This window comes from Tyto alba, unplaced genomic scaffold, assembly GCF_018691265.1.
Source record: "Tyto alba isolate M040663 unplaced genomic scaffold, T.alba_DEE_v4.0 Super-Scaffold_22, whole genome shotgun sequence".
NCBI lineage: Eukaryota > Metazoa > Chordata > Aves > Strigiformes > Tytonidae > Tyto > Tyto alba.
Genome location: NW_024881296.1, coordinates 23,326,258 through 23,341,362, shown reverse-complemented (window position 1 = coordinate 23,341,362; position 15,105 = coordinate 23,326,258). Strand labels below are relative to the sequence as shown.

Genomic DNA, 15,105 nt, shown 5'->3' with positions numbered 1-15,105 from the left:
TTTCCTTCCATACCTTTCCAGGATTACTAATTAATAGAGACCAGATGCCAAATACTTTACTATGGCCTTAAATCTGGGATGTGAAAAGCCTGATCTCCTTATTGCCCTGGGGCCTTGAGTGCAAATTGAATTTATGCACCACTATTGATTTGCTAACATTTTGTACCCTTCTGCCCTTTAACCTGTTGTAAATAATGATACAAAGGACAACAAGGTCCAACCATACAAATACCTTCCTCTCTAACATTTTTGCCAATTTTTTTTTCCAAAAAGTGATCAGCAATAAGCAGGATTCCAATCAAAGTCTTTCAGATACAACATAAAAGTAGAGAAAATTCTGAGAAACAAAATTTTGAATTTAGATCTTTATTATACAGGCCCAAAGCTGTGGTCACCATGCAGTTACACTGTAATGGGAATGAACTTGCTGAAAGGATCTCACTAAACAAATGTAAAGAGACCACAGACTATAGCATTCCAAATAACTGGCACTTTAATTTTTGAAAGAGCAAAAATAAATAAAGAAATGGCAAGTATGTCCTTTTCACATATGGTGGGGCATATACATATTCCTTCTTTTCTATAGCTATTCAAGAGACAAAATTAGTAAATACTGCCTGAAAATGCAGACCTTTCATGTGAGGGCTCAGCTAACTTAGCTCTCTCCCCTTGGCTATTAGATCAAACACACATTCAGATAGGTGCATATCCCAAAAGAGAAATGCAATGTATTGTTTTGTATTTCATTTCTACTTCCTGCCCTTTCCTCCTCCTTTCAGGACACTAACAGGAAGTAATTGGAGACACCTAGTCAAATAAAAGCTCTGTAACTTTTCCCTTCTAGTTTTTCATGGTACTCTCATAATTTAAGGATTCATCACAAATCTAAAAAGGTTCAGGTGTCTCACAAGGAATTCATCATCTCTGGAATATACATAGCCATAGTGAAGCGTTGCACATAGACTGCACACATAGTGTTATGTAAAAGTGGTTTTCTTTAAAAAAATGAAACATTTTTTAAAATTTGTAGGTCAAAACATAGCATGTCTTTTTCCCTACAGGATTTTCTTGCAACCTGTTCTTCATTTATTTGCACTAGGAGATGCTACAAATGGTATTAGTTACAATATACAGTCCACTGTCATCTTCTGGTCCAGCAGAAGAACCTGTCTCTCCGATGGATGCAAAACTGTTCATCTGAGCAGATCATCCTCAACAGCACAAATATGGTCTAGAAACTCATAGAGTTTATGGTTTTAATTTATAAAATTAAACCTGCCCCAGACAGGTAATACTGGTATGTAAGTTTGCCATCCCTGGGTTCTGTCAGAAACGGGGTACTGAGGTGCTCAGAGCCGTCTCAGTCTGCAGCGCTGGGATCCTTCTGGCACTTCAGACCCAAGATGCGATGTGATGCACGCTAGAACATGGGCGCACTTCTCGCTTAACTCTGCAGAGCCTGGGACATGGTAAGCTGCCAGAACCTCCTTCATCTTGCCTGTTGACAAAAGGAACAATAACTAGTCATCACTGGTTGCTGGAGAGTAATTCCAATTTTTAAAAAGCCCTATCGATTAGACTTTTTTTTTTTTTTTTCACCTGGCAATAGCAAATGTTTCATAAATAACAGATTTGGGATAAAGTTTACAGTCTCTCTGTTAGCTACAGGATGCTTATGAGGGAGAAAGGTGCCTCATACTGCATGGTTCCTAAAATATTATCCAGGACTGAACATACTGTTATTTAAAAAATATTATTAATTTTCCCTTTCAGTGTCCAGTAGCTTAGTACTTTAAAATCATCATTAAAATATTATCTTCGTAAAAAATTATTTTTTAATAGCAGATTTTCTAGCTAAAATTGCTGTGTTGTCTCTCACATACATTGTACACAAGATATAGTGTAAGCAATTTAGAGAATTAAGAAACAATTAATGAGCAAGAATCCAACAGATTAGTAAAAGGATTATGTAGATTTGGTGTAGAACTATCTCTAACACATATTGGTCATGTCCATTATGTATTGATAACAACTATTAATCATAACAGCTATAAATCCTTCATAAATGACTCATTGAATGGGTTCACAGAAATGAGGGCCAGAAAAGACCACTAGATTGTCTACTCTGATTTCCTGCCAATTTTAGTTTTTCCAGATAGTCCTCTGTGAAGTCCAGGCACTTTGGTTCTCAGAAAACTAAACTTTTAGTATCACAGACTGAGAAAAGGAAAGACCAAGAATATGCCTCCAATATATGTTTGCTGCAGAATAGGTAGATGGAGAGGCTGAGGTACCTCTGGAGGGTGATTCACCCACTCCTTTGGTAATCTCTAAAAGCATCCATCTTTTTTTCCATGGTCTATAAGTAGACTAAAGACCAAACTTCCTTATGGCTAGAATTGAGTGCTCTGTATTCTACCACAGGTATCTGACTATATTCACTTATTTATTTCACAAAGACAATTCACAAAGCCATCAGGCCCTAGTAATTTTCAATCAATACTGATATGGGCAAAATTAGAAAAAGTATAATTCCTTCCATCTAATGTAAATACAGAAGTCATGCATTAAATTCCAGAACTGTTATTAAGGTTTTTGTTACATAGTCTGAAACTTTGTGGACATATCCAAAGTACTCTTTGCATGTATAATTATTATTCTTATCACTATCACACAGATAGAAATCAGTAAAGGAATAGGGCTAGCAGGTAATGTGAGAGATCACTGCACCCACCCCTGACCTGTGCCATGCCTGCTGGTGTTTGTCTAATGTATTTTTAACGGCAAGGCTGAAATTTCCATTAATTCCACCTAAACAACCTATTCCAGGGCTCCATTTTTCCTTGCCACTTATATTTTTTGCCCGATGCTTATATTAAATCATCCTTGTTGAGATCTAAGCCTATTATTGCTTTCCTGTACAGACAGCATACACGGCAGCTAAATCCCTTCCTCTTTAGAGTCACGCACTGCTATATGAAGGCTGCTATCATGTCTTCCTTTCCTCCTCTCATCTCTAGACTAAACAACCCTTCAACTTTTCCTTGAAGGCCCATATGTTTTAGATCTTTGAGCCCAGTTTGCTCTCTTGTTGGATCCTACCTGAGCTGCAGTCCCACAAGTGGGTAAAGCTCTTTCACTGAGGCCTTATCAGTGCTGAGTAGAGCAAAATATTTACATTTTATTCTTTATTACTTCCCCTCCTATAGCCAACAGTAGTGCTGGCCTTGTTTGCAGTAGCACAGCATCACTGGTGCATGTTCAGCTTGGGATCACCATGACACCGGATCTTTTCTGCAGAAATGCTACTTGGCCAGTTGTTTCCCATCTGTATTTATGTGCAGCTGATTATGTCAAGCTATATGTTCAGTTCTGCCTTTGCTCTAATTTAACTGCTGGAAAGCTGGTATTTTCTAGGCTATTCCGCTACTTTATCATGGTCATTTTCGATTGTCTTGCTTCCAACAAGCTTGTTCTACTCTATGAATTTATTAAGCGTACTTTCTAACTGTTCATCCAAGCTGTCAGTATACCAAATAGCACCAGAACAACGGAAAACACTTGTGCACTTAATGGTGTATCATTGAGAACTACTCTCTGCTCATGGTTTCCAAATCATTTATGAACTCACATAATAATAATTTATTCTAGCCCAGTTTGCCTAACACACATGAGAATAACAACTGAAATATTTTGCCATACAGTCTTGTTCAAATAAAGCAGATAATAGTAGTAAATATCTTTTAAAATGAAGTATCGTATGCACTTCAAAAATTAAAGTGTTATGGGGAAAAGACTTCAAGTGAGAATATAGTCTTGCTGACAACTGATTTTACATCCATAAAGCTACTTTTATTAAGTATGTGCTCTACTGGAATATTGTTCAATTTAGGCTTAATGGAAGTCTTTCATAGCCTCTTGAGTTTTGTTCAGTGGAAACCTCCACTGAGAAAGCAACAAAGACATACCACTACAATACCTCTTTTGGAAATAAATCAGTTGCACAGCTTTACAAAGCTCCATGACGCAAAATTACTGTTTACTATTTATCTTGGATAAGTTCTTGATCAGAAACATATTGAATGAAGACTGCTAAGACCAACAGGACTGACCATACTGAGCATTTCAATGAAAGGATTACCATTTACATTAATCTTTATAGAGATACAAGCCAATTCCTACAGGAGGCACAGATCACTCTTCTTACCTAATTTGGGTTATTTGGCAGACCATTTATTCTTCTTACTCTATGATATATTCTGTTTATGCTATCTGAGCTACTCAAAAAAGTGAAATAACTTGTTTCCTGAGGCAGAGGCAGAGCTCCCAGTTCCTTCCTAGTGATGTACAATATTGTCTTTTCAGCTCTGGATTGGAAGAATTGGAGGCCAGCAGAAGTTGAAATACAAACTAGTCAGTAAATACAACACAAAGCCCACCTTCAGTTAACAAGAAATTTGATATTTAGGGATAGATATAATTGGATTTCCAGTGAAAAGAAGACAGACTGACTTTCCTCTGAAAAATACGTGGTTACAGAGAGACAGCAGCATAAAGAGTACACACAAATACTTTTTACTTTCTTCAGTGGAAAAGAAGGAAATAGGAGAAGGAAGGATGGGTGAGCCAGCCTGACCCAGGACTGCTCATGATGTACAGCTCGCTGTCTGACTGCTGAGGCAGAGAAGGATTCCCACAAAAAACTCATTTGTTATGGGAAGTCAAAAGTCCTGAGGCTGAGATAATCCAGATGCCTGCGCCTCTCTGAGAGTAGCTCTAGGGATTTTAAATTATAAAGAGTTAAGAGACTTCACCGAGAATTGTAGACACCCAGATATCAAAATTTCCATCGTCTTTTTGTCAGTCAGGGCTAGGATTTCCAACCTTTTCTGGGATCAAGACTTTTCCTAACAATGAAAGGAAAAGACAGACAAACTGCTCAGTCAGAAACACAGCTGAGAGAAAACTCAGGGAACAGCTTGCCTGGGAGCAGAAGAACTGATACCCCATTGACATGGAAAGATGTTCATGTCACGGTGACTTCTCTCTTAAAAGATCATCATCGTTCTCTTTGTGATCCAGGAATGAAATCTGCTCAGCTTGCCTACTTTGCAGGCAAGGAAAGGTGAACTGCTAAGGGGTGAACCCTGCTTTCTGTGCACCGGCCTCACGACAGTCATCTCCTGAGAAAGCAAGGGGGATGAGGGAAACTGCACTGTCCCACTCGGTGGTTTAACTGTCCTATTTCTGTGTGGATATGCAGATCTTGCCTATGACATGGGAATGGGCTGCATGTGCCTTAAAGAGCCCTGAGCTCTAACACGTGGATAGGATACTGCTTCGCTCCTCCAAGACTACTGAAACCCGCATATGAGGTTGCCTGAGTGAGTTTCCCAACCCAGGAACAGGGATCTGATGATATTCCTCCAGGGAAAAGGGAGGGGGAGGCACTGGCCTGTTGGCACTGGCTGGGCCCTGCCACCCCCGTGGGAGGCGACTCACAAGCCCGAGGGCAGGCCAGGCTGAGTGCAGCCAAACCCCGCGACGCGCCAGGCAAAGCCGGGCACATGGTGTCAGAGGTGGATCCCATCTGCGGGCAAAAGAGACCAAGTGGATGGGTTGAGACTAGTGTGACCTGCAGCCATCTGGGCTGGAAATAAAGACAATTCCTCTGCAGTAATTCTACAGCAGTCTAAAACCCTTGTCTAGTACTGCTGCCTGTTTTTGAAACATCCACTGGATTTTTTTGGTTGAGCAACTCCTGCTTTTCCACAATGGCTGAATTTGCACAAAGAGATGCAGTTCCAATTTGCACAAAAACTCTTCTTACACCTCAGACGATGTGTAGGGGAGTCGCTTGAGTCATGTGGAATGGGGTGGGGGGCCACTCACCTCACCTGAGTTGGGTACCGAAGGATGGAACTATGCTTACGTGTCTCATGCCTTTTCAGATGCCCTAAAGGTTTCCTGCCTCACTAGCATGGGAACCATCAGGACATCTTTAAATAGTTACTACTACTTAGGCAAGAAAACCCATGATAAACGTCACGTACCCAGCCAGATTTATCTAGAGCCAGTCAATGATGGGAGGAGAATTTGTCCCATGGCCGCCTAAGTGTCTAACACAAGCTGCAGAAGCAGCCCTGAGATGTGTGTGGGTGTCCCACCCCCACTATAAAGCGCTCGCTCTATAGTAGAGAGAAAAAACAGTCAGCTTTGCAGTGTAAATGTTTTGCAAGGGTAGAGTTAAGTGAGATGAGTCCCACGCATTTTTTTCAAAAGGAGAAATAGGAGTCTGTATATAAAACAGTGTAACATTTGCATGTTGATTGACAGAGGGAAAATTAGTAACATGCAACGTAATTAAGACTGAAGTTACCAAATAGAAATTAATAGCAAATGAAAAAATTTTCCTGATGTTATCTAGCAGCAAAAAAACTACATAATTTAACTGACTTTAAATTTCAGTGAAAGTTTATGGGTAGAGAGTGGACTACTGATAATGAAATACCTTGATCTGTTTGTTCCTTGAAGTCAAATGTCTTAGCCTTTACAGTAAGGAAATGCTGATGATTGTATGTACTGGAATTAAATTAGGAAGCCCCTGCCCCTGATGTTAAAGAAGACTATATCAAGGTAATAATAATATTTGGAACATCATGTGATGTTATAAGTTTTGATGTCATAGCTAAAGGTGCAGTAGGAAATTTTAAAATTATTACGGTGTTTCATATGACTCAATTTAAGGGTTTTTTTTTGAAAAAATGAGTAGTGATGTTCAATGTCTGGATTGCTGTATTATTTCTGTACCTGTATACAAGAAGATTCTTATAGCTAAATGTTTTTAAAACGAATTAACAGGCAAACATTAAGCAGAAGTATTAGAATGTATCTAAGAGTCTTGATATCAGGGATATAAGGATAAAGGGAAGCTACAATGTGTTAAATTCAAATCACACTTAATTACAATGGATAACAAAATCTCTAAACTTTTAAAGAATTTATTTAGAAATATATTTTAAGAATAACAAGGATCTGCCAGTTTAACAATCATATTAAATAGTTTTAAATATGAGAAAATCCTAGACTAGACAGAAATAGTAGTATATACTATTCTTTAAAACAATTTAAAATCATTAGAAAAAATCCTGTGTAACATGATTTAAAAACCTGCTTAACTTTAAAAGTTTTTCTGCATTGAATATAGTGGTGTATGTGATATCAGTTAGAAATGAACAGTCCAGTGGCATGCTGCATTCTGTAGGTAAGACCTGATTAGGGCACCAAGTCTGCTGGCACTAATACAGTCTGGGACCCGGCAACTTTTTATGGGAGTGGGTGAGTTCTGTGCTGGAGGGTGAATTTCTCAGCCTTGCAGCAGTTTCCCTGGTGTGTGACTGAAAATGTATGTACTGCACTGCACAAGCCAACAACTGTACTCTGACTTCTTCACTTTCTTCCCCTCCTTTAAGGTAATCTATGCCTGTTCTTTTTCACTCCATACATCTCTTCCTTCAGCAAGAATTCTGTAATCCAAACTATATCCTCATTGCAGCTGTGCAAACTCTGGCCACACTCAGTCCTTAGCTTCATCAAATCCAGTGTTGTCAACTCTAGAGAGTTTCTGATGTGATGTTTTTCTGTAAAGCTTCTCCTGGAGAGCTGCTCATGTGAGAATCTGAGTTCTCATTTATTTTTGTATGCTCATAGATGCAAAGAAAAGGTGCAAAATGTGATTTTATGTGCCGATAGGCTCAGAAGAGGCTGAGAAAAACAGAATGCAAAATAAAAGGGATTTCCAGAGCCTTAATTTTAAGATTTCAAGATTTTAAAGCCACTTTCATAATTTTTAAAGCCATAATTTTTGAATTTTTGATGTTTGCATGACAAGTAACATCCAAATCTGCTGTCTTCCAGCTTTGCAGGCTGAAGCAGTTATCCTGCTCTGCCTTGCCATGAGGGAGACAAAGATTTATGTTTGTTTTGGGGTATGTCTACACAGTTACGTGACTGAATCTTGACCATGAGCCAACTCTTGACACACTTGCTAGAACACTTCATCTACACTCAAGCCAAACAGTGCTCATCAGGGTGGCTACAGTGCGGCAGAGGGTGTGAGCTATAAACTTCAAGGCAACATCACTTCAAGGTGTTAATGAAGAGCAGCCTTAATCTCTCCTCAGCTGGGCTTGACTGCAGGAATGCTTCTGGTTTGCTTCAGGGCAAAGGCATACCCATAACCACAGCAGGGGCAGCCCAAGCGAACCCTTCCACGCTGCACTGAAGCAGCAAGGACGGGCTCAGGGAGTCGGGCAGTTGACAGGCAGGTTGGGTGCTGCTGCCTCCCAGTTGTGGGGCTGGTGTATTCCTGTAACTGGTCGCACTGGGACAAAGTAGATGAAAAGTCATTGCACAATCACTGAGTATCAGCTGGGATCAGCTAATTGTTTGTCAGCAGCACAGAGCAGCTCCCTGTACTGTCTCAAAGCAGTAACTGATGGCTGGGCTTCCAAAAACGTGGAGGAAGCAAGCTGAAACCCAAATCAGCATCCCCACCCTGAAATGGACTTGAAGCTCTTATACCTGTCTGAGCATTTTTCAGGCCTGTATCACACCAATGGCTTGCGAGATCCTGAGACAACCAACAAACCTAGATTTTTCTTCTCACAGCTGAAGTGTCTTCTTGCTTTTTTACTATTGTGTCCCACCTCACTGAATACCTAAGGGTGTCTCTTTCTTGAAGGCAATCTCAGGAGCATACTAAACTGTCCACAGTCCTTTTCTACATGGAATAGGGGGGGTACAAAGTAGGGCAACAGAAGACAGAAAGGTCTCAGCATGCAGGCTCCTCCTATTCCTTTCCATTAACTGGCCGAGCTCTATCCTAAAAGTTAGGGTTTTTTTTCTTTTTTAAGATCTTTTTGCTTACTGTTCCAGAAAGTCATTGCTTGCTCTGATGATTAGAATATTTTTTTCTAATTTGCAGCTTACATTTATTCATGACCAATTTACATCCCTGAGGTTTGTGTCTACAATAAGCAGATTTTCTGGGTTTTTTTCAGGTGTGTACTACTCGAGGGCAGTTAGAGAGACCATGATCACAGTCTCTTTCCTGTGCTTCCTTTCACTAGATTAAGTCAACATCTGTTAGCATCTTCTTGCATCTTAGTTTTCCTATTCTTTCCCTAGCTTGCCTCTGAGTTTCTTCCAGTTCAATTTAATCTTTCTTGAATGTGAGTGATAAGACTTACATACTTTATCCTGCAAAGGCCTGTTTAGGAGCCTGGTTGGCAGAGTCCCTTGGGAAGTAGTCCTGAGGGGCAACGGAGTCCAGGAAGGCTGGACATTCTTCAAGAAAATCATAAAGGCGCAGGAGCAGGCTGTCCCCATGTGCCGAAAGATGAGCCCACAGGGAAGAAGACTGACCTGGCTGAACAGAGAGCTTTGGCTGGAACTCAGGAAAAAAACGGAGAGTTTATGACCTTTGGAAGAAGGGGCAGGCAACTCAGGAGGGCTACAAGGTTGTCCTGAGGTTATGTAGGGAGAAAATTAGAAGAGCCAATGCCCAACTGAAACTTAATCTGGCTACTACCATAAAAGACAATTTAAAAAGTTTCTATAAATACATTAGCAACAAAAGGAGGACTAAAGAGAATCTCCATCCTTTATTGGATTCAGGGGGAAACACAGCGACAAAGGATGAGGAAAAGGCTGAGGTACTTAATGCCTTCTTTGCCTCAGTCTTTAATAGTAAGACCAGTTATTCTCAGGGTACACAGCCCCCTGTGCTGGAAGACAGGGATGGGGAGCAGAACAAAGCCCCCATACTCCAAGGGGAAATGGTATTGACCTGCTACACCACACACAGGTCTATGGGGCCAGGTGGGATCCACCCAAGGGTACTGAGGGAGCTGGCAGAAGTGCTCACCAAGACATTTTCTACCATTCATCATCAGTCCTGGCTAACTGGGGAGGTCCCAATGGACTGGAGGTTAGAAAACGTGATGCCCATCTACAAGAAGGGCTGGAAGGAGGATCTGGAGAACTACAGGACTGTTAGTCTGATCTTGGTGCTGGGGAAGGTTATGGAACAGATCATCTTGAGTGCCATCACATGGCATGTACAGGACAACCAGGCAATCGGGCCCAGTCAGCATGGGTTGATGAAAGGCAGGTCCTGCTTGAATAACCTGATCTCCTTCTCTGACATGGTGACCCGCTTAGTGGATGAGGGAAGGGCTGTGGATGTTGTTTACCTGGACTTTACTGGCCTTTGACACCATTTCCCATGGCATTCTCCTGGAGAAGCTGACTGGTCATGGCTTGGACAAATGTAATTCTTCTCTGTGTAGAAAACTGGATGGATGGCTGTGCCCAAAGAGTGGTGGTGAATGGAGTAAAATCCAGCTGGTGGCCAGTCACAAGTGCTGTTCCCTAAGGCTCAGTATTGGGACAAGTTCTGTTTAATAGTTTTATCAATGATCTGGATGAGAAGATCGAGTGCAACCTCAGTAAGTTTGCAGACAACGTCAAATTGGGTGGGGGTGTTGGGGGTAGCAAAGGCTCTAAAGAGGGATCTGGATAGGCTGGATTGATGGGTTGAGGCCAATTGTATGAAATTCAACAAGGCAAAGTGCTGGGTCCTGCACTTGGGTCACAACAATCCCATGCAATGCTACAGGCTTGGGGAAGAGTGGCTGGAAAGCTGCCTGGTGGAAAAGGACCTGGGGGTGTAGGTCAACAGCCAACTGAATATGAGCCAGCAGTGTGCCCAGGTGACCAAGAAGGCCAACAGCATCCTGGCTTGAATCAGAAATAGTGTGGCCAGCAGGACTAGGGAAGTGATTGTCCCCCTGCACTTGGCCCTGGTGAGGCCGCACCTCGAATACTGTGTTCAGTTTTGGGACCCTCACTACAAGAAAGACATTGAAGTGCTGGAGCATGACCAAAGAAGAGCAATGAAGTTGGTGAAAGGTCTAGAGCACAAGTCTTATGAGGAGCAGCTGAGGGAACTGGGGTTGTTTAGCCTGAAGAAGAGGAGGCTGAGGGGAGACCTTACCGCTCTCTACAACTACCTGAAAGGAGGTTGTAGTGAGGTGTCAGTCTCTCCTCCCAAGTAATAAGTGATAGGTCAAAAAGAAGAAGCCTCAAGTTGAACCAGACGAGGTTTAGATTGGCTATTTGGAAAAATTTCTTCACTCAAACGGTTTTCAGGAATTGGAACAGGCCGCCCAGGGAAGTGGTTGAGTCACCATCTCTGGTGGTGTAGATGTGGCACTTAGGGACATGGTTTAGTGGTGGATGTGTCAGTGTTATGTTTAACACTTGGACTCGATGATCTTAAAGGTCTTTTTCCAATCTAAACTATTCTATGGTTCTATGATAAAGGCACTAATAACTTCACTATCTCTACTGCACATACCTTGCTTGTTATGTCCTAAGATAGCATTTTACCATTTTTTTTTTTCACAGCTGTATTACACCAATGGCTCAGAGGCATTTCACAATTAATAAGCGTACTTTGTTTTTCCCTCATTTTACAGTCTCCAAAAGTAATTGCAGAAACTGTGTTTATTTCTTTAAATGCCTGACTTTATATTTGTACTACTGAATTTCATCCTAGTCTATCAGCATCTCCTTTGAATGAAAGGTACCCATCTGCAGTTGCCTGCTAGGGTTTTACCAATCTGAAGAACTAATATGTTTGCTGTGTGTAAGTGCCCCTCTGCTGTCTAAGAATTGTGTGTTCTGCCTGGATTTAGCCATGCAGTGGAGACCATCAGCTTCTTTCTCACATGATCTTTGCGGTTCCCGCTCTGCAGTGGAAATATAATTTCCAATAGCCGAAGTGCAGGAATCGCCTCCCTGGTGCATTAGGAATGCATGAATGGCCATGAAAGGTGAACTTTGCAACCTAGAACTTTTCTTAAAGATCCTGAAAATTGCTTGAAAATATCAGTCTACATTTAGCTTTAATTAATGCCTTAAATAACTTTATTTTAGCTGCAAGTTATGATCTGTCATTACTTGTGGCTTCTCTGTGACCTTAGCTGCTATTGATCAGAGAGCCAATAATTCTAGTGCTGATTCTGTTTTATTGGGCCTGGCACTGAAAAGATTTTGGCATCTTTAATTAAAATTTATAAATCATGTAAACAGAATGATTCTTACTCCCATAGTCTTGCTATTCTATAAATGTTTCTGTATTGATGGCAGATTCGTCCAGCATTAAATAAGCAGAAGACACAATTCCTGTAGGTCACTTTCTTTCAGAACATTAGCTTAATTTTCTAGTCAGCTGTCTCTGCAAATTCTGAAAACACTGACTGAATCTGTATCAGTGTTACTATGTATCCATTTCAGCTATTCCAATCAAATACCATAACATACAAAAATTGCCTCAGATGATAATCATGTGATGAAAGAAATTCAGGCAATAGGCAATGCTCTTGTACCTACTGAGGACTATTGGCTGCTGTTACAACAGCTATGGTCTCTCAGTGACTTACTATTAAATCCATACTGGAGGTTTAACAGTTTAAGAGGATAAACTGTCGAATAGATTTTATTTCTACTTTCACTCATATTGCATTTAGAATGCCTAAATCTAGTTCTTAAAAAAATATCTTTAATATACTTCTTAATTAAAAAAACCTCAAATAGTTCTGTATAAATAATTATTATAATTAGCAAAATACTTAAGTAAGCAGTATTCTTCACACTACTGCAAGAACCAAAATAAATCTTAATGGAGAAGACAAGAGAATTTATTATTTTAACTAGCTACTGAGCCCACCTTCCTCTTCTGAAAAACAGACCCAGGCACTCTTCATGTCAACACAGAAACACCTCTATCATTAATATTCTTCTCCATTAACTGACAAAGTCTTTGATCTGTTATTAAACAATGGTAGTTGCATTTGCTTGATACCACTGCTTTTAAAATGATCCTTTTTGCACATACCCCACTTCTACAAACTTGTGAAGTTCCAAAGGTTGTTGGGTATTCAATATTAGGTCCTTAAAAATCTTTACCTTTTTCAAACATAGTATTGTCAGTAGACACTATTTTTTCAAGAAATGGAAAAATTAAGAGTAAAATTCAACATTGTGCAGAGACAATACTTTTTTCAAAAAAAGAGAATCACTAGGTCTAGAGTCTTTGTTCCTCAGCTCCATCACAGACCACCCAATCTACAGAAAGATATCCATCAGCTCCAGTCAGCGGAGGAATGCAGCCTGCTCTGGTTGCCAAGGATCTCCAGAGAGCAGCATAGCCAAATTCATACCATTCCTGTTCACCAAAGGATTTAAACCAGAAGTATTCCTGCTAATTACTATAATCTTTTCTGACTGTAACTACTAGCATCATTTCTGAAGAGATCTGACATTATGCAAAGCATGAAAATATATTAACAAGTTGTTTGAGGCAGAAGAAAACAAAGAAACTTCAGAAGATAGTTGGTTTCTAAACAGATTAAGCTGTCAAGAATATGAAATTTAAAAATAATCCGAAGCCTCTTAATTTTATCTTGAAGACATTTTCTGTTTCTTCTTTTGAACAAAAATTCAGCACAAAGGAAAATTCCTTTACTGTAAGGAAAACTTTTAGTAAATAAACCAAGGCATTGCAATAGGTGTTTAAGATGTACTAAAAAGAACAATCTATCTCAATACCAAAACAGCACTTAAAAAAAAAAAGAGTAGTACAAAAATTATAGCTTATTAACAGTTAGGTTGTGCTTTTTGGCTCATATCACTAATAGAAAAATCTTGGTATAAGTATTTCACTAGTAATTTTGCTATTATAAAATGAACCAGTATATATTTTTTCTCTAATTATACAACATGTTTCTGCAGTGATATAAATGTTTGGAAAAACATAAGTACTGTGGAGAACAAATGCATCTGACCAGAAGTAAATAAATATAATATAATGTAGATAATTGAGTGAGAAGGTTTAATCAATCCAAAGAAAACTTTACTCCCGTGGCTACTTTAATTACTGAATTTCTACATATGTGGGCATAAGATTGGTGAAATGTAATATTCACCTAAAATATATACTTATTATCTTGAACAGCTTCAGGCTAGGAAAATCGAGTCTGGTGCCTTTAAATACAACTTCTTTGGAGATTCCTAAGAATGTAGAGGATTTTCCAAAACTGTCATTTGTAAAGGTTTTTTTTATGAGTGCAGTGCTGCCAAATATTTTTACCACTAACGAAATGCTATTTCAGCTGCATTTGAGCAGAGTAATAGTGGTAGCTAATGGTCTATTCAGTTAATCATAGTTATCCACTCCCTGGCAATGCCTCAGAATATAATAAATGTTTTGTTTTCTTTGTGGACTCTTAAATTACAGGCATTATATAATACCCATGATATATAACCTATCAGTACAAATACAAACTGAATCCAAAACCACTGCCCTAAAATAATTCTAATATTTGGAGCCTCCACAGTAAGAAAAATACTGCTGTTACCCACAGAGCTACTGAAATAGCACTGATAGCAGGGTAAGAAATGGCTATAAAGAAAGTTCTGGTTTAACTAAAATGTGGCTATTTGTCATCCATTTACAAAGGTCTGAAATAACTATTACAGAACATTTTTTTAAACAAAGAAAACAAGAAACATGCTCAAACAGCTGAACTGCATACATCCTTTCCTAAAGAAAAAAAATGCTGCAGATGTCAGGTTGCAGTTTGGTCCTTAAGAGACAGATCAACCATAAAGTTTTCACTTTGAGACAAGTGTTCTCACTGGGTGTTCAACCAATATAGGATTTGTCTTCTTCACCTCTCTTTTACACTCACATAGGTTGTTGAAGTTCCTGTCAGACTTAGCTCTGCTTTGTTTGCTGCTCAGGGAAGACTGTATTTATTACGCTGCATGTTAACTACCTGTTGCAGGGGTAAGGTTGTAGCTGGTTATACCTCATCTCTTTGTGGCTGCCATTATACTGAAGAGGCACAGAACCCCTTGTAGTTTCTTCAGGAAGTTTCTTCTAGATCTATTTTAAAAAGCTGCAGAATATGTTTTAAAACAATGTTAGGCTTCCGAGGTCAGAGCAGGCTCTATTTTTTTGTTCCAACTGCTTTG

At 39.7% G+C, this 15,105-nt stretch overlaps 1 protein-coding gene across 1 annotated transcript in view; it reads right to left on the bottom strand.

Annotated features, from left to right (window-relative positions):
- Positions 1-350: 350 nt before the first annotated feature.
- SCAF8 (SR-related CTD associated factor 8) overlaps positions 351-15,105 on the bottom strand; it is a 101,389-nt gene continuing 86,634 nt past the window's right edge. Inside the window, exon 21 of the mRNA XM_033011583.2 lies at positions 351-1,498. The gene's annotated coding sequence lies outside the window, so the exon portion shown is untranslated. The remainder of the gene's footprint in view (positions 1,499-15,105) is intronic.